Source organism: Silene latifolia, chromosome 2 (genome assembly GCF_048544455.1).
Source record: "Silene latifolia isolate original U9 population chromosome 2, ASM4854445v1, whole genome shotgun sequence".
NCBI lineage: Eukaryota > Viridiplantae > Streptophyta > Magnoliopsida > Caryophyllales > Caryophyllaceae > Silene > Silene latifolia.
This window is the reverse complement of record NC_133527.1, coordinates 5,093,277-5,119,086: the sequence shown is the minus strand read 5'-3', so window position 1 is coordinate 5,119,086 and position 25,810 is coordinate 5,093,277. Positions and strand designations below refer to the sequence as shown.

Genomic DNA, 25,810 nt, shown 5'->3' with positions numbered 1-25,810 from the left:
GTGAAAAACATTAAAATATTTTCAAAACCTTTAGTTCAAATTTTTTTAATAAGGCCAATAACTCCATTAACTATAAATAAGTTCACGGTCATTGATCTAAGAACGCAACAATTATTAAATGACAATCAACAAACATGTTAGTACCTAACAAAGAGCAAACACAAAGAGACTACAACATAAGATCCTAAATCTACCCATCTTACCCGTCTCTCAAGTTTATTATTTTAAGGTCAAGTTATTTATAGTGGGGTGCACAAACGTGCGTCGGGAGCAAATATGCTCTGATACCAACTGTGACACCCTCATTTATTGCGGAAAAGTAAACACGTAATTCTACAGAAAAACTGACAGGATATGTTTGTAATTGGTTCAATTAATTAAAAACCTGTCATTTTTAAAACTTTTCTAAACCACTCACAAACATTTCCAGAAGGAGGATGCCAACACCTGCAAATGCTAACAGACTAATTTACATAACTATGCTAAAGCTGCGAGAATAAAGTGATACAAACCAAAGAAAAAGAGGGAGACATATGTCCCTAAAATGTATGTGACATAAAAAGGGTTTAAGGGTCACAATGAAATAAAACCAGTCTAGGTCCCAAGGTTACTTTGCTCGCTAGCTCGTCCATGTACCCCATATATGCATCACCTACCTGTCATTCGCATTTTATACAAATACGAAAGCCACAGTCAGTGGGGAGTAACTCCGAGTTCTCCCAGCCACGAAATGTCATAATTAATATAACATGTAAACATAAGAATATGAATACGAATCACACATAGCCTTAGCATATAGATGCTAGACAATCGTGCTTATCATGTGAACTACAATATAACAACACATAGTCCTAGCCGGTGAATACTAGACCGACTCATACTACACTATCATGTGAATCACATAACATCCAGGAATCCAAACTCTATCAACCATAGCCGGCTTGCATCTCACCTTCTATGATTCATAGAATCATCAAACAAGAAAGGGCAATATATCAAAGACAGGCATAAGTTCTTAGTACGGTCAATAGTCACTTTGTAACTCGAGTCTATACCACGAGGTAGGGAAGGTAATCGAACCGGTATCTTGGCTCAGCGGTTACTATTAAGAAAACATGGCCAAGAGACAACACAACCCTAGCCTAAAATCTGCAGAGACCTAGACATGCGGATACACACACCACCGCACCCAAGACTCACAACTTTTTTTAAAACAAAGTGAAGTGAGTACCCTAAGGACACCACCGAAGGGTTGGCTAGTACTTAAGCTGACCCCATACTATCAAAATAAGTACCTGAGGTCATGCCCCAACTTGGATAAACATCCACTAGTCAGGAACACAAAGGCTATCAAGCAGTGAACATATACTCGTCAGAGACTATAAAGACCTATCTATGATGAAGGCCGAAATACTCACCTAGGACCTAGTCCCAGCTAGTCCCAGCTTGAATATTTTAGCCCACACCACACATGACTCACCACACAAGTCAATTAAGACACCCACTTAACCTTAAGAGGGCAAAAAGTCCTACTTACCAGTATAAATTCTAGCATTCTATCATGTGAAAGGCTTATAATGTCTATTTACAGCATACAATCCCAACAGAATCCTCAATAACTATTCAATACTAATTTCTAATTCTAACAATAGTAACCATATTAAAGGCTTCAGGGGAAACTAGGGCCATTTCTACAATACAAGTCACTATTAAATTCAATAAGCTATACATGTGAACAAAAGCTTGATAAATGGCCTAAAACAAGAAAAAGGCCGATTATCTAAATCATTCAACCGAATTTTTACCCGCAACCCCACCCTGCGACAGTGTGGGTCGGGTCAAATTGCGGTGACCAATCACTCAATTAATCGACATCGCATCATCAAAGGGACTAAGGCTCGATTTTCGGCAGACAATCAACAAAACATTACAATTATCACCATAAAATTCATTTGAGCCTATTAATTACAATTTCATTTTGTAAACGATCCTAACATTATTCATTCACCTAAACACTTATCAAACAACAGGCACCCATTAACTACTAATGTGACATTAATTCGTCGAGTAACTCGGAATAGTTACCTTACGCTAGCAAAGAGACAAGTAAAAACTTGAGAAAGCTTCTAAAACCCCAAAATTACTCTTCATCTTCAACCACAAATGAGTCACCTTAAACACCCCTTATTCTTCGAATAAATGGTCCACAAGGCACGAGCCTCACCCCGGGTCTTCGAATCCTTAAAAGGACGAGGAAAGGACGAGGAAGCTAATGGTACAAAATTATCGAATTTGGTTGAGAATGGAGGCGGGATCTGAGGTTTGAATGATCGGAAATGGTGTTGATGATTTTGGTGGATCCGATTGTTATTCTTTGGTGAATCGCGCAAAAAGGAAGGGAAAAGAAGGGGTAGGGACGGGGGTGTACAACAACAACAATAAAATAATAATAATAATAATAATAATAATGAGACACCAGCTAGCTTGCTAGCTTCTAATTATACGTACGTTTCTTCATCGTTAAGTAATTTCGTTCGTTTTTAAAACCGTTTCGAGTTAATAAAATCGGTTTTTAATAAAAGTTTCAGTAATAAAACGAAATTAATAAAAAATAAATTTAATGAGTGAAAATAAAATAAACTCAGCTAGTTAACGGAAATAATACGATATCAGCTTGAATCGGAATTATTAGCGATTTTTACAAAACTAACGGATATTAATAAAAAATGCTAATTTAGTGAAATAAGCTCAAAATAGCTATATGGACGGTTTTGTTCCCAAAATCCATCTCGGGTTTACTTAAAACAACTTTCATAAGGACTCGTAAAGAAACGGAAATTATTAAATAAATAAACTCGGACTAATTTTTAAATAAACTTATTAATGATTATTAAAATTAACGTATCGAATTATGATGAAATTAATTAATTAGCTAAGCATATATATATAAATCGTTAAATGATGTAATTAAATTCAAAATAGCAATTAAAAGAATTTTATCCAACTTAATAAAATACGGGGTGTTACAATCACCCCATCTTTTAAAAAGTTTCGTCCCCGAAACTTGAAAGTATAAATGGAAGGTTATGAAAATAAAACTGAAATTGGAATCGGTAACCAAAACATTTTAAAGGTTATTTATCGTAAGAATCAAAATTCTTTCAAAAGTTTCAAATAAAATTTTAATTGTAAACGATTCTCATCAAGGGAACGAAAGTGTTCTCGTTACGTATTCAAGAACATCACATTCCAAATCAAAGATAAGGTCAAAAGGCAAATCATTTGTATAAATCAAAAATCAAAATACCTTCATAAACATTAATGAAGAGTTTTCAAAAATATAAGTCTCATTCATGGAACGGAATTGCTCTTGTCGTGCACACAAGAACGCTAACTTTCCAAGTCAGAGACAAATTTAAAACAAAAACTATTCGCCGACAATCGTAGAACAAGTTATCAAATGTTTCCAATAACTAGTTCTAACATCCGATCAACGTTAAAATCAAAATAAGAGAAAGGTAATCTTCTCAAATGTTCTTTTGCAAAAAGCCAAAGTAGAAATAAAGGGTTCACCTTTAAACTAAAAGGGGAGTTAAATTCCGGAAATATAATATTAAACTTTGACAAAGAAGTCATAAATAGATCAAGGTTAATAGAAATTGGATAAAATTTTAAAGAAATTTCGGGTCTAGTAATTAAAATTACGATAAATGAGTTTATATTCAAGGAAGGAATAGGGAACTAAATCAAATTTTCATTTTCAAGTCTTCAAAAATAGGTTAGGTTTGCAGAAGTGACATAAACTTTTAAGAATGAATCGAAACTGGTAGCTTGAAAGTTTAGAAGTTGTACAAAAAGGAAAGTAACTTAGATAGCATAAAAACAAAGTATGTTAAGAGAGCTCAAACTTAAGCCACAAGAGAGCTATAAAGACTTTCATAGGGTAAAAATTGAAGTCAAAATTACAAGGATGTCAAAGATAGAGTTTCACAAGATACGAGTGTCAAACTTAAAGGAGGAGCAAGATGAAGCGAGGAAAGGAGGTATGAACGGTAACGCTCATGATCAAGGAGAAAGGGAAATTAGACAACAAGGAAAAGTCAGATACTCAAATCTCAAATAACAATGTCATAAGGTAACATCAATTTATGTATGGCTATCAACATCCTAAAGGTATCTCTTTCCAAAATCACATCATAAACCTTACTCCGTGTTTACTCCTAAGGTATCAACACTCAACCTAAGTCCTTCCAATATCACAACTTCTCAAAACCGGGGTTATAGGTCAACCAGAAATTTCCTCGGGTTAGATAAAGCAGCCACGCAAAGTGTGTATACACGGTTTTTCGGGATTCCGGGGTCTCGGAACAAAATTCTCCGGAAATCACATAGAAAGTTTCTCGGGTCAGATAAAGCGGCCACGCAAAGTTTGATCACCAACGGAAGACATTTGGGTGAGCCGGTGTGCCACAAACCAGCATTCGCCGAAACTCGGATTATCGTGAAAAATGTGTTAAAACTCGTTATTTGAGACTGAAATCGAACAGATTGATTCCTGAAATTAAACAGGTTGATTCCTGAAATGAGCTCGGATGCGTGATTGAAAAACAGGGAGAAAAATAAACAGTGTCCGGTACGACCTTCCGAACGACTGAAATTGAAGTGTATAATACACGGTTTTTCGGGATTCCATGGTCCCGGAACAAAATTCTCCGGAAATAACATAGAAAGTTTCTTGGGTCAGATAAAGCGGCCACGCAAAGTTTGAGCACCAACGGAAGACATTTGGGGGTGCCGGTGTGCCACAAACCAGCATTCGCCGAAACTCGAATTATCGTGAAAAATGTGTTAAAGCTCGTTATTTGAGGCTGAAATCGAACAAGTTGATTCCTGAAATCGAACAGGTTGATTCCTGAAATGATCTCGGACGCGTGATTGAAAAACAGGGAGAAAAAGAAAAAGAGTCCGGTACGACTTTCCGAACGGCTGAAATTTAAGTGTATAATACACGGTTTTTCGGGATTCCGGGGTCCCGGAACAAAATTCTCCGGAAATCACATAGAAAGTTTCTCGGGTCAGATAAAGCGGCCACGCAAAGTTTGAGCACCAACGGAAGACATTTGGGTGAGCCGGTGTGCCATAAACCAAAAGATTCGCGAAACTCGGATTATCGTGAAAAATGTGTTAAAACTCGTTATTTGAGGTGAAATCGAAGCAGTTGATTCTGAAATAGAACAGGTTGATTCTGAAATGCGCTCGGATGCGTGATAGAAAAACAGGAGAAAAAGAAACAGTGCAGTACGACTTTCCGAACATTTGAAATTGAAGTGTATAATACACGGTTTTTCGGGATTCCGGGGTCCCGGAACAAAATTCTCCGGAAATCACATAATAAGTTCCTCGGGTTAGATAAAGCGGCAACGCAAAGTTTGAGCACCAACGGAAGACATTTGGGGGTGCCGGTGTGCCACAAACCAGCATTCGCCGAAACTCGGATTATCGTGAAAAATGTGTTAAAACTCGTTATTTGAAATTTGAAATCGAACAGGTTGATTCTGAAATCGAACAGGTTGATTCTGAAATGAGCTCGGACGCGTGATTGAAAAACAGGGAGAAAAAGAAATAGGGTCCGAGCACGACCTTCGAGAACGGTGAAATTGAAGTGTATAATACACGGTTTTTCGGGATTCCGGGGTCCCGGAACAAAATTCTCCGGAAATCACATAGAACGTTCCTCGGGTTAGATAAAGCAGCCACGCAAAGTTCGAGCACCAACGGAAGAAATTTGGGGGTGCCGGTGTGCCACAAACCAGCATTTGCCGAAACTCGGATTATCGTGAAAAATGTGTTAAAGCTCGTTGTTTGAGGCTGAAATCGAACAGGTTGATTTCTGAAATCGAACAGGTTGATTCCTGAAATGAGCTCGGACGCGTGATTGAAAAACAGGGAGAAAAAGAAACAGGGTCCGGTAAGACCTTCCGAACGGCTGAAATTGAAGTGTGTATACACGGTTTTTCGGGATTCCGGGGTCTCGGAACAAAATTCTCCGGAAATCACATAGAAAGTTTCTCGGGTCAGATAAAGCGGCCACGCAAAGTTTGATCACCAACGGAAGACATTTGGGTGAGCCGGTGTGCCACAAACCAGCATTCGCCGAAACTCGGATTATCGTGAAAAATGTGTTAAAACTCGTTATTTGAGACTGAAATCGAACAGATTGATTCTTGAAATTGAACAGGTTGATTCCTGAAATGAGCTCGGATGCGTGATTGAAAAACATGGAGAAAAATAAACAGTGTCCGGTACGACCTTCCGAACGACTGAAATTGAAGTGTATAATACACGGTTTTTCGGGATTCCATGGTCCCGGAACAAAAGTCTCCGGAAATCACATAGAAAGTTTATTGGGTCAGATAAAGCGGCCACGCAAAGTTTGAGCACCAACGGAAGACATTTGGGGGTGCCGGTGTGCCACAAACCAGCATTCGCCGAAACTCGAATTATCGTGAAAAATGTGTTAAAGCTCGTTATTTGAGGCTGAAATCGAACAAGTTGATTCCTGAAATCGAACAGGTTGATTCCTGACATGAGCTCGGACGCGTGATTGAAAAACAGGGAGAAAAAGAAACAGAGTCCGGTACGACTTTCCGAACGGCTGAAATTGAAGTGTATAATACACGGTTTTTCGGGATTCCGGGGTCCCGGAACAAAATTCTCCGGAAATCATATAATAAGTTCCTCGGGTTAGATAAAGCGGCAACGCAAAGTTTGAGCACCAACGGAAGACATTTGGGGGTGCCGGTGTGCCACAAACCAGCATTCGCCGAAACTCGGATTATCGTGAAAAATGTGTTAAAACTCGTTATTTGAGGCTGAAATCGAACAGGTTGATTCCTGAAATCGAACAGGTTGATTCCTGAAATGAGCTCGGACGCGTGATTGAAAAATAGGGGGAAAAAGAAATAGGGTCCGATACGACCTTCCGAACGGCTGAAATTGAAGTGTATAATACACAGATTTTCGGGATTCCGGGGTCCCGGAACAAAATTCTCCGGAAATCATATAGAAAGTTCCTCGGGTCAGATAAAGCAGCTACGCAAAGTTCGAGCACCAACGGAAGACATTTGGGGGTGCCGGTGTGCCACAAACCAGCATTTGCCGAAACTCGGATTATCGTGAAAAATGTGTTAAAGCTCGTTGTTTGAGGCTGAAATCGAACAGGTTGATTCCTGAAATCGAACAGGTTGATTCCTGAAATGAGCTCGGACGCGTGATTGAAAAAAAGGGAGAAAAAGAAACAGGGTCCGGTAAGACCTTCCGAACGGCTGAAATTGAAGTGTGTATACACGGTTTTTCGGGATTCCGGGGTCTCGTAACAAAATTCTCCGGAAATCACATATAAAGTTTATCGGGTCAGATAAAGCGGCCACGCAAAGTTTGAGCACCAACGGAAGACATTTGGGTGAGCCGGTGTGCCACAAACCAGCATTCGCCGAAACTCGGATTATCGTGAAAAATGTGTTAAAACTCGTTATTTGAGACTGAAATCGAACAGATTTATTCCTGAAAATGAACAGGTTGATTCCTGAAATGAGCTCGGATACGTGATTGAAAAACAGGGAGAAAAATAAACAGTGTCCGGTACGACCTTCCGAACGACTGAAATTGAAGTGTATAATACACGGTTTTTCGGGATTCCATGGTCCCGGTACAAAATTCTCCGGAAATCACATAGAAAGTTTCTTGGGTCAGATAAAGCGGCCACGCAAAGTTTGAGCACCAACGGAAGACATTTGGGGGTGCCGGTGTGCCATAAACCAGCATTTGCCGAAACTCGGATTATCGTGAAAAATGTGTTAAAGCTCGTTATTTGAGGGTGAAATCGAACAGGTTGATTCCTGAAATCGAACAGGTTGATTCCTCAGATAAGCTCGGATGCGTGATTGAAAAACAGGGAGAAAAAGAAACAGGGTCCGGTAAGACCTTCCGAACGGCTGAAATTGAAGTGTATATACACGGTTTTTCGGGATTCCGGGGTCCCGAAACAAAATTCTCCGGAAATCACATAGAAAGTTTCTCGAGTCAGATAAAGCGGCCACGCAAAGTTTGAGCACCAACGGAAGACATTTGGATGAGCCGGTGTGTCATAAACCAGCATTCGCCGAAACTCGGATTATCGTGAAAAATGTGTTAAGACTCGTTATTTGAGGCTGAAATCGAACAGATTGATTCCTGAAATAGAACAGGTTGATTCCTGAAATGCGCTCGGATGCGTGATAGAAAAACAGGGAGAAAAAGAAACAGAGTCTGGTACGACTTTCCGAACGGCTGAAATTGAAGTGTATAATACACGGTTTTTCGGGATTCCGGGGTCCCGGAACAAAATTCTCCGGAAATCATATAATAAGTTCCTCGGGTTAGATAAAGCGGCAACGCAAAGTTTGAGCACCAACGGAAGACATTTAGGGGTGCCGGTGTGCCACAAACCAAAGATTCGAAACTCGGATTATCGTGAAAAATGTGTTAAAACTCGTTATTTGAGGCTGAAATCGAACAGGTTGTTTCCTGAAATCGAACAGGTTGATTCCTGAAATGAGCTCGGATGCGTGATTGAAAAATAGGGGGAAAAAGAAATAGGGTCCGATACGACCTTCCGAACGGCTGAAATTGAAGTGTATAATACACGGTTTTTCGGGATTCCGGGGTCCCGGAACAAAATTCTCCGGAAATCACATAGAAAGTTCCTCGGGTCAGATAAAGCGGCCAAGCAAAGTTTGAGCACCAACGGAAGACATTTGGGGGAGCAGGTGTGCCACAAACCAGTATTCGCCGAAACTCGGATTATCGTGAAAAATGTGTTAAAACTCGTTATTTGAGGCTAAAATCGAACGGGTTGATTCCTGAAATGAGCTAGGGCGCGTGATTAAAAAACAGGTTTCGATACGACCTTCCGAAAGGCTGAAATTGAAGTGTATATAATACACGGTTTTTCTGGATTCCAGGGTTCCTGAACAAAATTCTCCGGAAATCACATAGAAAGTTCATCGGATCAGATAAAGCGGCCACTCAAAGTTTGAGCACCAACGGAAGACATTTGGGCGAGCCGGTGTGCCACAAACCAGCATTTGCCGAAACTCGGATTATCGTAAAAAATGTGTTAAAGCTCGTTGTTTGAGGCTGAAATCGATTAGGTTGATTCCTGAAATCGAACAGGTTGATTCCTGAAATGAGCTCGGACGCGTGATTGAAAACCAGGGAGAAAAAGAAACAGGGTCCTGTAAGACCTTCCGAACGGCTGAAATTGAAGTGTATATACACGGTTTTTCGGGATTCCGAGGTCTCGGAACAAAATTTTCCGGAAATCACATAGAAAGTTTCTCGGGTCAGATAAAGCGGCCACGCAAAGTTTGAGCACCAACGGAAGACATTTGTGTGAGCCGGTGTGCCACAAACCAGCATTCGCCGAAACTCGGATTATCGTGAAAAATGTGTTAAAACTCGTTATTTGAGGCTTAAATCGAACAGGTTGATTCCTGAAATCGAACAGGTTGATTCCTGAAATGAGCTCGGACGCGTGATTGAAAAACAGGGAGAAAAAAGAAATAGGGTCCGGTACGACCTTCTGAACGGCTCGAATTGAAGTGTATAATACACGGTTTTTCGGGATTCCGGGGTCTCGGAACAAAATTTTCCGGAAATCACATAGAAAGTTTCTCGGGTCAGATAAAGCGGCCACGCAAAGTTTGAGCACCAACGGAAGACATTTGGGTGAGCCGGTGTGCCACAAACCAGCATTCGCCGAAACTCGGATTATCGTGAAAAATGTGTTAAAACTTGTTATTTAAGGCTGAAATCGAACAGATTGATTCCTGAAATTGAACAGGTTGATTCCTGAAATGAGCTCGGATGCGTGATTGAAAAACAGGGAGAAAAATAAACAGTGTCCGGTACGACCTTCCGAACGACTGAAATTGAAGTGTATAATACACGGTTTTTCGGGATTCCATGATCCCGGAACAAAATTCTCCGGAAATCACATAGAAAGTTTCTTGGGTCAGATAAAGCGGCCACGCAAAGTTTGAGCACCAACGGAAGACATTTGTGGGTGCCGGTGTGCCACAAACCAGCATTTGCCGAAACTCGGATTATCGTGAAAAATGTGTTAAAGCTCGTTGTTTGAGGCTGAAATCGATTAGGTTGATTCCTGAAATCGAACAGGTTGATTCCTGAAATGAGCTCGGACGCGTGATTGAAAAACAGGGAGAAAAAGAAACAGGGTCCTGTAAGACCTTCCGAACGGCTGAAATTGAAGTGTATATACACGGTTTTTCGGGATTCCGGGGTCTCGGAACAAAATTCTCCGGAAATCACATAGAAAGTTTCTCGGGTCAGATAAAGCGGCCACACAAAGTTTGAGCACCAACGGAAGACATTTGGGTGAGCCGGTGTGCCACAAACCAGCATTCGCCGAAACTCGGATTATCGTGAAAAATGTGTTAAAACTTGTTATTTAAGGCTGAAATCGAACAGATTGATTCCTGAAATTGAACAGGTTGATTCCTGAAATGAGCTCGGATGCGTGATTGAAAAACAGGGAGAAAAATAAACAGTGTCCGGTACGACCTTCCGAACGGCTGAAATTGAAGTGTATATAACACACGGTTTTTCGGGATTTCGGGGTCCCGGAACAAAATCCTCCGGAAATCACATAGAAAGTTTCTCGAGTCAGATAAAGCGGCCAAGCAAAGTTTGAGCACCAACGGAAGACATTTGGGGGAGCAGGTGTGCCACAAACCAGTATTCGCCGAAACTCGGATTATCGTGAAAAATGTGTTAAAACTCGTTATTTGAGGCTAAAATCGAACAGGTTGATTCCTGAAATGAGCTCGGGCGCGTGATTAAAAAACATGGAGAAAAATAAACAGGTTTCGATACGACCCTCCGAACGGCTGAAATTGAAGTGTATATAATACACGGTTTTTCTGGATTCCAGGGTTCCGGACCAAAATTCTCCGGAAATCACATAGAAAGTTCATCGGATCAGATAAAGCGACCACTCAAAGTTTGAGCACCAACGGAAGACATTTGGGGGTGCCGGTGTGCCACAAACCAGCATTCGCCGAAACTCGGATTATCGTGAAAAATGTGTTAAAGCTCGTTATTTGAGGCTGAAATTGAACAAGTTGATTCCTGAAATGAGCTCGGACACTTGATTGAAAAACAGGGAGAAAAAGAAACAGGGTCCGGTACGACCTTCCGAACGGCTGAAATTGAAGTGTAAAATACACGGTTTTTCGGGATTCCGGGGTCCCGGAACAAAAATCTCCGGAAATCACATAGAAAGTTTCTCGGGTCAGATAGAGCGGCCACGCAAAGTTTGACCACCAACGGAAGACATTTGGGTGAGCCGGTGTGCCATAAACCAGCATTCGCCGAAACTCGGATTATCGTGAAAAATGTGTTATAACTCGTTATTTGAGGCTGAAATCGAACAGATTGATTCCTGAAATTGAGCAGGTTGATTCCTGAAATAAGCTCGGATGCGTGATAGAAAAACAGAGAGAAAAAGAAACAGGGTCCGGTACGACCTTCCGAACGGCTGAAATTGAAGTGTATAATACACGGTTTTTCTGGATTCCGGGGTCCCGGAACAAAATTCTCCGGAAATCAAATAGAAAGTTTCTCGGGTCAGTTAAAGCGGTCACGCAAAGTTTGAGTACCAACGGAAGACATTTGGGTGAGCCGGTGTGCCACAAATCAGCATTCGCCGAAACTCGGATTATCGTGAAAAATGTGTTAAAACTCGTTATTTGAGGCTGAAATCGAACAGATTGATTCCTGAAATAGAACAGGTTGATTCCTGAAATAAGCTCGGGTGCGTGATAGAAAAACAGGGAGAAAAAGAAACAGAGTCTTGTAAGACTTTTCGAACGGCTGAAATAGAAGTGTATAATACACGGTTTTTCGGGATTCCGGGGTCCCGGAACAAAATTCTCCGGAAATCACATAATAAGTCCCTCGGGTCAGATAAAGCGGCAACGCAAAGTTTGAGCACCAACGGAAGACATTTTGGGGTGCCGGTGTGCCACAAACCAGCATTCGCCGAAACACGGATTATCGTGAAAAATGTGTTAAAACTCGTTATTTGAGGCTGAAATCGAACAGGTTGATTCCCTAAATCGATGAGGTTGATTTCTAAAATGAGCTCGGACACGTGATTGAAAAACAGGGAGAAAAAGAAATAGGGTCCGGTACGACCTTCCGAACGGCTGAAATTGAAGTGTATATAATACACGGTTTTTCGGGATTCCGGGGTCCCGGAACAAAATCCTCCGGAAATCACATAGAAAGTTTCTCGGGTCAGATAAAGCGCCCAAGCAAAGTTTGAGCCCCAACGGAAGACATTTGGGGGAGCAGGTGTGCCACAAACCCGTATTCGCCGAAACTCGGATTATCGTGAAAAATGTGTTAAAACTCGTTATTTGAGGCTAAAATCGAACAGGTTGATTCCTGAAATGAGCTCGGGCGCGTGATTAAAAACAGGAGAAAAATAAACAGTTTCGATACGACCTTCCGAACTATTTGAAATTGAAGTGTATATAATACACGGTTTTTCCGGATTCCGGGGTCCCGGAACAAAATTCTCCGAAAATCACATAGAAAGTTCATCGGGTCGGATAAAGCGGCCACGCAAAGTTTGATCACCAACGGAAGACATTTGGAGGTGCCGGTGTGCCACAAACCAAAGATTCGAAACTCGGATTATCGTGAATAATGTGTTAAAGCTCGTTATTTGAGGCTGAAATCGAACAAGTTGATTCCTGAAATCGAACAGGTTGATTCCTGAAATGAGCTCGGACACTTGATTGAAAAACAGGGAGAAAAATAAACAGTGTCCGGTACGACCTTCCGAACGACTGAAATTGAAGTGTATAATACACGGTTTTTCGGGATTCCATGATCCCGGAACAAAATTCTCCGGAAATCACATAGAAAGTTTCTTGGGTCAGATAAAGCGGCCACGCAAAGTTTGAGCACCAACGGAAGACATTTGTGGGTGCCGGTGTGCCACAAACCAGCATTTGCCGAAACTCGGATTATCGTGAAAAATGTGTTAAAGCTCGTTGTTTGAGGCTGAAATCGATTAGGTTGATTCCTGAAATCGAACAGGTTGATTCCTGAAATGAGCTCGGACGCGTGATTGAAAAACAGGGAGAAAAAGAAACAGGGTCCTGTAAGACCTTCCGAACGGCTGAAATTGAAGTGTATATACACGGTTTTTCGGGATTCCGGGGTCTCGGAACAAAATTCTCCGGAAATCACATAGAAAGTTTCTCGGGTCAGATAAAGCGGCCACGCAAAGATTGAGCACCAACGGAAGACATTTGGGTGAGCCGGTGTGCCACAAACCAGCATTCGCCGAAACTCGGATTATCGTGAAAAATGTGTTAAAACTTGTTATTTAAGGTGAAATCGAAGCAGATTGATTCCGAAATTGAACAGTTGATTCCGAAATGAGCTCGGATGCGTGATTGAAAAACAGGAGAAAAATAAACGATTGTCCCATTACGACCTTCCGAACGGCTGAAATTGAAGTGTATATAACACACGGTTTTTCGGGATTTCGGGGTCCCGGAACAAAATCCTCCGGAAATCACATAGAAAGTTTCTCGAGTCAGATAAAGCGGCCAAGCAAAGTTTGAGCACCAACGGAAGACATTTGGGGGAGCAGGTGTGCCACAAACCAGTATTCGCCGAAACTCGGATTATCGTGAAAAATGTGTTAAAACTCGTTATTTGAGGCTAAAATCGAACAGGTTGATTCTGAAATGAGCTCGGACGCGTGATTAAAAAACAGGGAGAAAAATAAATGGTTTCGATACGACCCTCCGAACGGCTGAAATTGAAGTGTATATAATACACGGTTTTTCTGGATTCCAGGGTTCCGGACCAAAATTCTCCGGAAATCACATAGAAAGTTCATCGGATCAGATAAAGCGACCACTCAAAGTTTGAGCACCAACGGAAGACATTTGGGGGTGCCGGTGTGCCACAAACCAGCATTCGCCGAAACTCGGATTATCGTGAAAAATGTGTTAAAGCTCGTTATTTGAGGCTGAAATTGAACAAGTTGATTCCTGAAATGAGCTCGGACACTTGATTGAAAAACAGGGAGAAAAAGAAACAGGGTCCGGTACGACCTTCCGAACGGCTGAAATTGAAGTGTATAAATACACGGTTTTTCGGGATTCCGGGGTCCCGGAACAAAATTCTCCGGAAATCACATAGAAAGTTTCTCGGGTCAGATAAAGCAGCCACGCAAAGTTTGAGCACCAACGGAAGACGTTTGGGTGAGCCGGTGTGCCACAAACCAGAATTCGCCGAAACTCGAATTATTGTGAAAAATATGTTAAAACTCGTTATTTGAGGCTGAAATCGAACAGATTGATTCCTGAAATAGAACAGGTTGACTCCTGAAATAAGCTCGGATGCGTGATAGAAAAACAGGGAGAAAAAGAAACAGAGTCTTGTACGACTTTTCGAACGGCTGAAATTGAAGTGTATATAATACACGGTTTTTCGGGATTCCGGGGTCCCGGAACAAAATTCTCCGGAAATCACATAATAAGTTCCTCGGGTCAGATAAAGCGGCAACGCAAAGTTTGAACACCACCGGAAGACATTTGGGGGTGCCGGTGACCACAAACCAGCATTCGCCGAAACTCGGATTATCGTGAAAAATGTGTTAAAACTCGTTATTTGAGGCTGAAATCGAACAGGTTGATTCCCTAAATCGAACAGGTTGATTCCTAAAATGAGCTCGGACACGTGATTGAAAAACAGGGAGAAAAAGAAATAGGGTCCGGTACGACCTTCCGAACGGCTGAAATTGAAGTGTATATAATACACGGTTTTTCGGGATTACGGGGTCCCGGAACAAAATCCTCCGGAAATCACATAGAAAGTTTCTCGGGTCAGATAAAGCAGCCAAGCAAAGTTTGAGCACCAACGGAAGACATTTGGGGGAGCAGGTGTGCCACAAACCAGTATTCGCCGAAACTCGGATTATCGTGAAAAATGTGTTAAAACTCGTTATTTGAGGCTAAAATCGAACAGGTTGATTCCTGAAATGAGCTCGGGCGCGTGATTAAAAAACAGGGAGAAAAATAAACAGGTTTCGATACGACCTTCCGAACGGCTGAAATTGAAGTGTATATAATACACGGTTTTTCTGGATTCCAGGGTTCCGGAACAAAATTCTCCGGAAATCACATAGAAAGTTCATCGGATCAGATAAAGCGGCCACGCAAAGTTTGAGCACCAACGGAAGACATTTGGGTGAGCCGGTGTGCCACAAACCAGCATTTGCCGAAACTCAGATTATCGTGAAAAATGTGTTAAAGCTCGTTATTTGAGGCTGAAATAAAACAGGTTGATTCCTGAAATCGAACAGGTTGATTCCTGAAATGAGCTCGGACGCGTGATTGAAAAACATGAAGAAAAATAAACAGAGTCCGGTACGACCTTCCGAACGACTAAAATTGAAGTGTATATACACGGTTTTTCGAGATTCCGGGGTCCCGGAACAAAATTCTCCGGAAATCACATAGATAGTTTCTCGGGTCAGATAGAGCGGCCACGCAAAGTTTGACCACCAACGGAAGACATTTGGGTGAGCCGGTGTGTCACAAACCAGCATTCGCCGAAACTCGAATTATCGTGAAAAATGTGTTATAACTCGTTATTTGAGGCTTAAATTGAACAGATTGATTCCTGAAATAGAGCAGGTTGATTCCTGAAATGAGCTCGGATGCGTGATAGAAAAACATAGAGAAAAAGAAACAGGGTCCGGTACGACCTTCCGAACGGCTGAAACTGAAGTGTATAATACACGGTTTTTCGGGATTCTTGGGTCCCGGAACAAAATTCTCCGGAAATCACATAGAAAGTTTCTCGGGTCAGATAAAGAGGCCACGCAAATTTTGAGCACCAACATAAGACATTTGGTGGAGCCGGTGTGCCACAAACCAGCATTCGCCGAAACTCGGATTATTGTGAAAAATGTGTTAAAACTCGTTATTTGAGACTGAAATAGAACAGATTGGTTCCTGAAATCGAACAGGTTAATTTCTGAAATGAGCTCGGATGCGTGATTGAAAAACAGGGAGAAAAAGAAACAGGGTGCGGTACGATCTTCCGAACGGCTGAAATTGAAGTGTATATAATACACGGTTTTTCGGGATTACGGGGTCCCGGAACAAAATCCTCCGGAAATCACATAGAAAGTTTCTCGGGTCAGATAAAGCGGCCAAGCAAAGTTTGAGCACCAACGGAAGACATTTGGGGGAGCAGGTGTGCCACAAACCAGTATTCGCCGAAACTCGGATTATCGTGAAAAATGTGTTAAAACTCGTTATTTGAGGCTAAAATCGAACAGGTTGATTCCTGAAATGAGCTCGGGCGCGTGATTAAAAAACAGGGAGAAAAATAAACAGGTTTCGATACGACCTTCCGAACGGCTGAAATTGAAGTGTATATAATACACGGTTTTTCTGGATTCCAGGGTTCCGGAACAAAATTCTCCGGAAATCACATAGAAAGTTCATCGGATCAGATAAAGCGGCCACGCAAAGTTTGAGCACCAACGGAAGACATTTGGGTGAGCCGGTGTGCCACAAACCAGCATTTGCCGAAACTCAGATTATCGTGAAAAATGTGTTAAAGCTCGTTATTTGAGGCTGAAATAAAACAGGTTGATTCCTGAAATCGAACAGGTTGATTCTGAAATGAGCTCGGACGCGTGATTGAAAAACAGGGAGAAAAATAAAAAAGAGTCCGCACGACCTTCCGAACGACTAAAATTGAAGTGTATATACACGGTTTTTCTGAGATTCCGGTCCGGAACAAAATTCTCCGGAAATCACATAGATAGTTTCTCGGGTCAGATAGAGCGGCCACGCAAAGTTTGACCACCAACGGAAGACATTTGGGTGAGCCGGTGTGTCACAAACCAGCATTCGCCGAAACTCGAATTATCGTGAAAAATGTGTTATAACTCGTTATTTGAGGCTTAAATTGAACAGATTGATTCCTGAAATAGAGCAGGTTGATTCCTGAAATGAGCTCGGATGCGTGATAGAAAAACATAGAGAAAAAGAAACAGGGTCCGGTACGACCTTCCGAACGGCTGAAACTGAAGTGTATAATACACGGTTTTTCGGGATTCTGGGGTCCCGGAACAAAATTCTCCGGAAATCACATAGAAAGTTTCTCGGGTCAGATAAAGAGGCCACGCAAATTTTGAGCACCAACATAAGACATTTGGTGGAGCCGGTGTGCCACAAACCAGCATTCGCCGAAACTCGGATTATTGTGAAAAATGTGTTAAAACTCGTTATTTGAGACTGAAATCGAACAGATTGGTTCCTGAAATCGAACAGGTTAATTTCTGAAATGAGCTCGGATGCGTGATTGAAAAACAGGGAGAAAAAGAAACAGGGTGCGGTACGATCTTCCGAACGGCTGAAATTGAAGTGTATAATACACGGTTTTTGGGGATTCCGGGGTCCCAGAACAAAATTTTCCGGAAATCACATAGAAAGTTTGTCGGGTCAGATTAAGCGGCCACGCGAAGTTTGAGCACCAACGAAAGACATTTGGGTGAGCCGGTGTGCCATAAACCAGCATTCGCCGAAACTCGGATTATCGTGAAAAATGTGTTAAAACTCGTTATTTGAGGTTGAAATCGAACAGATTGATTCTGAAATTGAACAGGTTGGTTCTGAAATGAGCTCGGATGCGTGATTGAAAAACAGGAGAAAAATAAACGTGGTCCGCACGACCTTCCGAACGATCGAAATTGAAGTGTATAATACACGGTTTTCGGGATTCGGGTTCCCGGAACAAAATTTTTCCGAAATCACATAGAAAGTTTCTTGGGTCGATAAAGCGGCCACGCAAAGTTTGATCACCAACGGAAGACATTTGGGGGTGCCGGTGTGCCACAAACCAAAGATTCGCAAACTCGAATTATCGTGAAAAATGTGTTAAAGCTCGTTATTTGAGTCCGAAATCGAACAGGTTGATTCCTGAAATCGAACAAGTTGATTCCTAAAATGAGCTCGGACGCGTGATTGAAAAACAGGAAGAAAAAGAAACAGAGTGCAGTACGACTTTCCGAACGGTGAAATTGAAGTGTATAATACACGGTTTTGAGTCAAAGTCCCGGAACAAAATTCTCCGGAAATCACATAATAAGTTCCTCGGGTCAGATAAAGCGGCAACGCAAAGTTTGAGCACCAACGGAAGACATTTGGGGGTGCCGGTGTGCCACAAACCAGCATTCGCCGAAACTCGGATTATCGTGAAAAATGTGTTGAAGCTCGTTATTTGAAGTCGAAATCGAGCAGATTGATTCGTGAAATCGAATAGGTTGATTCGAAATGAGCTCGGACGCGTGATTGAAAAACAGGGAGAAAAGAAACAGTGGTCCGTACGATCTTCCGAACAATTTGAAATTGAAGTGTATAATACACGGTTTTTTCGAGATTCCGGGGTCCCGGAACAAAATTCTCCGGAAATCACATAGAAAGTTTCTCGGGTCAGATAAAGCGGCCATGCAAAGTTTGAGCACCAACGGAAGACATTTGGGGGAGCAGGTGTGCCACAAACCAGTATTCGCCGAAACTCGGATTATCGTGAAAAATGTGTTAAAACTCGTTATTTGAGGCTAAAATCGAACAGGTTGATTCCTGAAATGAGCTAGGGCGCGTGATTAAAAAACAGGTTTCGATACGACCTTCCGAAAGGCTGAAATTGAAGTGTATATAATACACGGTTTTTCTGGATTCCAGGGTTCCTGAACAAAATTCTCCGGAAATCGAATAGAAAGTTCATCGGATCAGATAAAGCGGCCACTCAAAGTTTGAGCACCAACGGAAGACATTTGGGCGAGCCGGTGTGCCACAAACCAGCATTTGCCGAAACTCGGATTATCGTGAAAAATGTGTTAAAGCTCGTTGTTTGAGGCTGAAATCGATTAGGTTGATTCCTGAAATCGAACAGGTTGATTCCTGAAATGAGCTCGGACGCGTGATTGAAAACCAGGGAGAAAAAGAAACAGGGTCCTGTAAGACCTTCCGAACGGCTGAAATTGAAGTGTATATACACGGTTTTTCGGGATTCCGAGGTCTCGGAACAAAATTTTCCGGAAATCACATAGAAAGTTTCTCGGGTCAGATAAAGCGGCCACGCAAAGTTTGAGCACCAACGGAAGACATTTGGGTGAGCCGGTGTGCCACAAACCAGCATTCGCCGAAACTCGGATTATCGTGAAAAATGTGTTAAAACTCGTTATTTGAGGCTTAAATCGAACAGGTTGATTCCTGAAATCGAACAGGTTGATTCCTGAAATGAGCTCGGACGCGTGATTGAAAAACAGGGAGAAAAAGAAATAGGGTCCGGTACGACCTTCCGAACGGCTCAAATTGAAGTGTATAATACACGGTTTTCGGGATTCCGGGGTCTCGGAACAAAATTTTCCGGAAATCACATAGAAAGTTTCTCGGGTCAGATAAAGCGGCCACGCAAAGTTTGAGCACCAATGGAAGACATTTGGGTGAGCCGGTGTGCCACAAACCAGCATTCGCCGAAACTCGGATTATCGTGAAAAATGTGTTAAAACTTGTTATTTAAGGCTGAAATCGAACATATTGATTCCTGAAATTGAACAGGTTGATTCCTGAAATGAGCTCGGATGCGTGATTGAAAAACAGGGAGAAAAATAAACAAATTGTCCCAGCACGACCTTCCGAACGACTGAAATTGAAGTGTATAATACACGGTTTTTCGGGATTCCATGATCCCGGAACAAAATTCTCCGGAAATCACATAGAAAGTTTCTTGGGTCAGATAAAGCGGCCACGCAAAGTTTGAGCACCAACGGAAGACATTTGTGGGTGCCGGTGTGCCACAAACCAGCATTCGCCGAAACTCGGATTATCGTGAAAAATGTGTTAAAGCTCGTTGTTTGAGGCTGAAATCGATTAGGTTGATTCCTGAAATCGAACAGGTTGATTCCTGAAATGAGCTCGGACGCGTGATTGAAAAACAGGGAGAAAAAGAAACAGGGTCCTGTAAGACCTTCCGAACGGCTGAAATTAAAGTGTATATACACGGTTTTTCGGGATTCCGGGGTCTCGAAACAAAATTATCCGGAAATCACATAGAAAGTTTCTCGGGTCAGATAAAGCGGCCACGCAAAGTTTGAGCACCAACGGAAGACATTTGGGTGAGCCGGTGTGCCACAAACCAGCATTCGCCGAAACTCGGATTATCGTGAAAAATGTGTTAAAACTTGTTATTTAAGGCTGAAATCGAACAGATTGATTCCATAAATTGAACAGGTTGATTCCTGAAATAAGCTCGGATGCGTGATTGAAAAACAGGGAGAAAAATAAACAGTGTCCGGTACGACCTTCCGAACGGCTGAAATTGAAGTGTATATAACACACGGTTTTTCGGGATTTCGGGGTCCCGGAACAAAATCCTCCGGAAATCACATAGAAAGTTTCTCGAGTCAGATAAAGCGGCCAAGCAAAGTTTGAGCACCAACGGAAGACATTTGGGGGAGCAGGTGTGCCACAAACCAGTATTCGCCGAAACTCGGATTATCGTGAAAAATGTGTTAAAACTCGTTATTTGAGGCTAAAATCGAACAGGTTGATTCCTGAAATGAGCTCGGGCGCGTGATTAAAAAACAGGGAGAAAAATAAACAGGTTTCGATACGACCCTCCTAACTACCGAAATTGAAGTGTATATAATACACGGTTTTTCCGGATTCGTGGTTAGGACCAAAATTCTCCGGAAATCACATAGAAAGTTCATCGGATCAGATAAAGCGACCACTCAAAGTTTGAGCACCAACGGAAGACATTTGGGGTGCGGTGTACAAACCAAAGATTCGCCGAAACTAGGATTATCGTGAAAAATGTGTTAAAGCTCGTTATTTGAGGCTGAAATTGAACAAGTTGATTCCCGAAATGAGCTCGGACACTTGATTGAAAAACAGGGAGAAAAAGAAACAGGGTCCGGTACGACCTTCCGAACGGCTGAAATTGAAGTGTATAATACACGGTTTTTCGGGATTCCGGGGTCCCGGAACAAAAATCTCCGGAAATCACATAGAAAGTTTCTCGGGTCAGATAGAGCGGTCACGCAAAGTTTGACCACCAACGGAAGACATTTGGGTGAGCCGGTGTGCCATAAACCAGCATTCGCCGAAACTCGGATTATCGTGAAAAATGTGTTATAACTCGTTATTTGAGGCTGAAATCGAACAGATTGATTCCTGAAATTGAGCAGGTTGATTCCTGAAATAAGCTCGGATGCGTGATAGAAAAACAGAGAGAAAAAGAAACAGGGTCCGGTACGACCTTCCGAACGGCTGAAATTGAAGTGTATAATACACGGTTTTTCTAAATTCCGGGGTCCCGGAACAAAATTCTCCGGAAATCACATAGAAAGTTTCTCGGGTCAGTTAAAGCGGTCACGCAAAGTTTGAGTACCAACGGAAGACATTTGGGTGAGCCGGTGTGCCACAAATCAGCATTCGCCGAAACTCGGATTATCGTGAAAAATGTGTTAAAACTCGTTATTTGAGGCTGAAATCAAACAGATTGATTCCTGAAATAGAACAGGTTGATTCCTGAAATAAGCTCGGATGCGTGATAGAAAAACAGGGAGAAAAAGAAACAGAGTCTTGTAAGACTTTTCGAACTATTTGAAATAGAAGTGTATAATACACGGCACGGTTTTTCGGATTAGGGTCCCGGAACAAAATTCTCCGGAAATCACATAATAAGTCCCTCGGGTCAGATAAAGCGGCAACGCAAAGTTTGAGCACCAACGGAAGACATTTTGGGGTGCCGGTGTGCCACAAACCAGCATTCGCCGAAACACGGATTATCGTGAAAAATGTGTTAAAACTCGTTATTTGAGGCTGAAATCGAACAGGTTGATTCGCTAAATCGATCAGGTTGATTTCTAAAATGAGCTCGGACACGTGATTGAAAAACAGGGAGAAAAAGAAATAATGTCCGGTACGACCTTCCGAACGGCTGAAATTGAAGTGTATATAATACACGGTTTTTCGGGATTACGGGGTCCCGGAACAAAATCCTCCGGAAATCACATAGAAAGTTCATCGGATCAGATAAAGCGGCCACTCAATGTTTGATCACCAACGGAAGACATTTGGAGGTGTCGGTGTGCCACAAACCAGCATTCGCCGAAACTCGGATTATCGTGAATAATGTGTTAAAGCTCGTTATTTGAGGCTGAAATCGAACAAGTTGATTCCTGAAATCGAACAGGTTGATTCCTGAAATGAGCTCGGACACTTGATTGAAAAACAGGGAGAAAAAGAAACAGGGTCCGGTACGACCTTCCGAACGGCTGAAATTGAAGTGTATAATACACGGTTTTTCGGGATTCCGGGGTCCCGGAACAAAATTCTCCGGAAATCACATAGAAAGTTTCTCGGGTCAGATAAAGCGGCCACGCAAAGTTTGAGCACCAACGGAAGACATTTGGGTGAGCCGGTGTGCCACAAATCAGCATTCGCCGAAACTCGGATTATCGTGAAAAATGTGTTAAAACTCGTTATTTGAGGCTGAAATCGAACAGATTGATTCCTGAAATAGAACAGGTTGACTCCTGAAATAAGCTCGGATGCGTGATAGAAAAACAGTGAGAAAAAGAAACAGAGTCTCGTACGACTTTTTGAACGGCTGAAATTGAAGTGTATATAATACACGGTTTTTCGGGATTCCGGGGTCCCGGAACAAAATTCTCCGGAAATCACATAATAAGTTCCTCGGGTCAGATAAAGCGGCAACGCAAAGTTTGAACACCACCGGAAGACATTTGGGGGTGCCGGTGAGCCACAAACCAGCATTCGCCGAAACTCGGATTATCGTGAAAAATGTGTTAAAACTCGTTATTTGAGGCTGAAATCGAACAGGTTGATTCCCTAAATCGAACAGGTTGATTCCTAAAATGAGCTCGGACACGTGATTGAAAAACAGGGAGAAAAAGAAATAATGTCCGGTACGACCTTCCGAACGGCTGAAATTGAAGTGTATATAATACACGGTTTTTCGGGATTACGGGGTCCCGGAACAAAATCCTCCGGAAATCACATAGAAAGTTTCTCGGGTCAGATAAAGCGGCCAAGCAAAGTTTGAGCACCAACGGAAGACATTTGGGGGAGCAGGTGTGCCACAAACCAGTATTCGCCGAAACTCGGATTATCGTGAAAAATGTGTTAAAACTCGTTATTTGAGGCTAAAATCGAACAGGTTGATTCCTGAAATGAGCTCGGGCGTGTGATTAAAAAACAGGGAGAAAAATAAACAGGTTTCGATACGACCTTCCGAACGGCTGAAATTGAAGTGTATATAATACACGGTTTTTCTGGATTCCAGGGTTCCGGAACAAAATTCTCCGGAAATCACATAGAAAGTTCATCGGATCAGATAAAGCGGCCACGCAAAGTTTGAGCACCAACGGAAGACATTTGGGTGAGCCGGTGTGCCACAAACCAAAGCATTTGCCGAAACTCGATTATCGTGAAAAATGTGTTAAAGCTCGTTATTTGAGGTGAAATAAAACAAAGTTGATTCCGAAATCGAACAAGGTTGATTCCGAAATGAGCTCGGACGCGTGATTGAAAAACATGAAGAAAAATAAACGAGTCGGCACGACCTTCCGAACGACTAAAATTGAAGTGTATATACACGGTTTTTTGAGATTCGGGGTCCGGAACAAAATTCTCCGGAAATCACATAGAAAGTTTCTCGGGTCGAGATAGAGCGGCCACGCAAAGTTTGACCGCCAACGGAAGACATTTGGGTGAGCCGGTGTGTCACAAACCAAAGATTCGCCGAAACTCGAATTATCGTGAAAATGTGTTATAACTCGTTATTTGAGGCTTAAATTGAACAGATTGATTCCTGAAATAGAGCAGGTTGATTCTCGAAATGAGCTCGGATGCGTGATAGAAAAACATAGAGAAAAAGAAACAGTGGTCCTAAGACGACCTTCCGAACTACAGTGAAATCAAGTGTATAATACACGGTTTTTCGGGATTCTGGGGTCCCGGAACAAAATTTCTCCGGAAATCACATAGAAAGTTTCTCGGGTCAGATAAAGAGGCCACGCAAATTTTGAGCACCAACATAAGACATTTGGTTGAGCCGGTGTGCCACAAACCAGCATTCGCCGAAACTCGGATTATTGTGAAAAATGTGTTAAAACTCGTTATTTGAGACTGAAATCGAACAGATTGGTTCCTGAAATCGAACAGGTTAATTTCTGAAATGAGCTCGGATGCGTGATTGAAAAACAGGGAGAAAAAGAAACAGGGTGCGGTACGATCTTCCGAACGGCTGAAATTGAAGTGTATAATACACGGTTTTTGGGGATTCCGGGGTCCCCGAACAAAATTTTCCGGAAATCACATAGAAAGTTTGTCGGGTCAGATTAAGCGGCCACGCGAAGTTTGAGCACCAACGGAAGACATTTGGGTGAGCCGGTGTGCCATAAACCAGCATTCGCCGAAACTCGGATTATCGTGAAAAATGTGTTAAAACTCGTTATTTGAGGCTGAAATCGAACAGATTGATTTCTGAAATTGAACAGGTTGGTTCCTGAAATGAGCTCGGATGCGTGATTGAAAAACAGGGAGAAAAATAAACAGGGTCCGGTACGACCTTCCGAACGACTGAAATTGAAGTGTATAATACACGGTTTTTCGGGATTCCAGTGTCCCGGAACAAAATTTTTCCTGAAATCACATAGAAAGTTTCTTGGGTCAGATAAAGCGGCCACGCAAAGTTTGATCACCAACGGAAGACATTTGGGGGTGCCGGTGTGCCACAAACCAGCATTCGCCGAAACTCGAATTATCGTGAAAAATGTGTTAAAGCTCGTTATTTGAGTCTGAAATCGAACAAGTTGATTCCTGAAATCGAACAGGTTGATTCCTAAAATGAGCTCGGACGCGTGATTGAAAAACAGGGAGAAAAAGAAACAGAGTCTGGTACGACTTTCCGAACGGCTGAAATTGAAGTGTATAATACACGGTTTTTCAGATTTAAAGTCCCGGAACAAAATTCTCGGAAATCACATAATAAGTTCCTCGGGTCGGATAAAGCGGCAACGCAAAGTTTGAGCACCAACGGAAGACATTTGGGGTGTGCGGTGTGCCCAAACCAAAGATTCGCGAAACTCGGATTATCGTGAAAAATGTGTTAAAACTCGTTATTTGAGGCTGAAATCGAACTGGTTGATTACTGAAATCGAACAGGTTGATTCCTGAAATGGGCTTGGACGCGTGATTGAAAAACAGGGGGAAAAAGAAATGGGCCCGGTACGACCTTCTGAATGGCTGAAATTGAAGTCTATAATACACGGTTTTTCGGGATTCCGGGGTCCCGGAAAAAAATCCTCCGGAAATCACATATAAAGTTCATCGGGTCAGATAAAGCGGCCACGCAAAGTTTGAGCACCAACAGAAGACATTTGGGGGTGCCGGTGTGCCACAAACCAGCATTCCCCGAAACTCGGATTATCGTGAAAAATGTGTTGAAACTCGTTATTTGAAGCTGAAATCGAACAGATTGATTCGTGAAATCGAATAGGTTGATTCCTGAAATGAGCTCGGACGCGTGATTGAAAAACAGGGAGAAAAAGAAACAGGTCCTGACGATCTTCCGAACGGTGAAATGAAGTGTATAATACACGGTT

The 25,810-nt window shown here is 42.2% G+C and overlaps 1 long non-coding RNA gene across 1 annotated transcript; it reads right to left on the bottom strand.

Moving 5' to 3' along the window:
• Positions 1-454: 454 nt before the first annotated feature.
• On the bottom strand, positions 455-2,340 carry LOC141642089 (uncharacterized). Its single transcript, XR_012543173.1, has 2 exons — positions 2,086-2,340; positions 455-656 (listed from the first exon to the last, which is right to left on the bottom strand). It is a non-coding gene; the product is annotated as an uncharacterized LOC141642089 (long non-coding RNA).
• Positions 2,341-25,810: the final 23,470 nt, after the last annotated feature.